We start from the raw sequence: 2,184 nt of genomic DNA, 5'->3' as shown, positions 1-2,184 counted from the left end.
ATGACGTGAATGTTGGGGACTAAATAGACATGTGCTAAGGGTACGCAGCATGGAGCGCTACCGCCTACTGGCGCTGACGAGACGCGGGGCCGCCATCTTGGAGTGGTGATCCGCTCCACTCAGTGCAATTCATTTGGCGGGAGCAATGAACTGTCACCGCATTTAATTCATTTTACCTCAGTGAATACCACTGATTTTCACCTGCTTTTTTCTCATACGTGTAGCTATGATAAAGGACATATGTTTTATTATTCATAGTTTGCTCAACAGTAATAGAATATTCTTATATGCTATAAGTGACCAGACGTCCCAGATCAAAACTGGGAATATAATCCCAGAGAAGGGTCAGTTATTTTTAAATTGAAGAAACAATATGATTAGGTTATATATACATGCTACATAAACAATGTATGAATACATTACATATCTATATATCTTATAGACTGTATCTCTGTTGCTGCAGCAGCAGAGAGTTTATTCTGTCTTGACACTTTGTATAGAAATGTTGTATTACATTCTTCCCTTAAATGATCATGTTTACAGTGATTGTTTTATATGTATTTTTTATGTATGTCGCTTTGGATAAAAGTCCCACATATTTCACGAAGGTGGGCTACACAAAATTGGGTTGGAAAGATAAACTAAATTTAGACTTGTGTAGCCACTGTCCATCTGATTGTCTAGTTCGCTAACATGTATTATTCCCCCCTAAATAAAGGTTTATAAAATTTTAGAAAATTAAAATAAAATAAAAAGTTAAACCTAATCAACATAGGTGTGCTATTTGGATTTACACTTTGAAAAAAAAATGTAAAAGGAATTGTACCTTTGCACCCTCATTATACTATTGGCTAAGTTTTATATTCATAAATGTAAGTTTCTCAATACCCGACCTGTTTTTTGTGTCTTTAAAAAAGAATTAGAACTCTACGTTAAAACACTCTCTACCTCTAACAACTAAAAAGCTGTGAAAACTATAATGCTGTGTTCCAAATTTAAATTATTTACTGAACTTGTGTGAGCCTATGGCTTTGCACTTTGTTATGTGTGTATATATATATATATATATATATATATATATATATATATATATATATATATATATACATATACATATATATATATATATATATATATATACATATATATATATATATATACATATATATATATATATATATATATATATATATACATATATATATATATATATATATATATATATATATATATATATATATACATATATATATATATATATATATATATATATATATATATATATATATATATATATATATATATATATATATATATATATTGCATTCTATTTTAGTTACTTTATTGAGTTTACAACCTCCTTGCGCTGTTTTGTACTGTTTTTGTACTGTTTTTGTACTATTTTTGTACTTATTTTGATTATTATTATTTCTCAATTGTTTGTAAATGTTGCAATTTATAAATAAAAGTTTATAAAATTCAAAATATATGTATATATATATAAATAATTGTTTTGTTTTTTTAAACCTAAGTCGCATGACACCCCCTGGTGCTGTTTTTGTACTGTTTTTGTACTTATTTTGATTTTTATTATTTCTCAATTGTTTGTAAATGTTGCAATTTATAAATAAAGGTTTATAAAATTCAAAATATATATATACATATATAAATAAAAAATGTAAAAACCTAAGTCGCATGACCAACCCCCTGGTGCTGTTCTGCAATTTATAAATAAAGGTTTATAAAATAAAAATTAAAAATTAAAAAATAAACCTAAGTCGCATGATTTAGAAATCTACATTAAAACACTCTCTACCTCTGACAACCAAAAAGCTGTGAAAACTATGATTCTGTGTTCCAAATTTTAATTATTTACTGAACTTGTGTGAGCAATGGCTTTACTCTTTGTTATATTGGTTTGTATTCTATTTTAGTTACTCTATTGAGTTTACAACCCCCTGGCACTGATTTGTACTGTTTTTGTACTTGTTTTGATTATTATTATTTCTCTTTTGTTTGTAAATGTTGCAGATTATAAATAAAGGTTTATAACACATTTAAAAAAATAAATATTAAAAAAAAGACACGTTGCAGGCAAATAAACAAAACAAAAAAATAAAACAATTTAAAAATTAGGTCGCATTTTGATGACGTCCATGTTGTTTACTCCTGACCTATCCTTAA

Source organism: Entelurus aequoreus, linkage group LG22 (assembly GCF_033978785.1).
Source record: "Entelurus aequoreus isolate RoL-2023_Sb linkage group LG22, RoL_Eaeq_v1.1, whole genome shotgun sequence".
NCBI classification, from domain to species: domain Eukaryota; kingdom Metazoa; phylum Chordata; class Actinopteri; order Syngnathiformes; family Syngnathidae; genus Entelurus; species Entelurus aequoreus.
The sequence above is the reverse complement of the archived record's forward strand: the minus strand, read 5'-3'. Positions refer to the sequence as shown.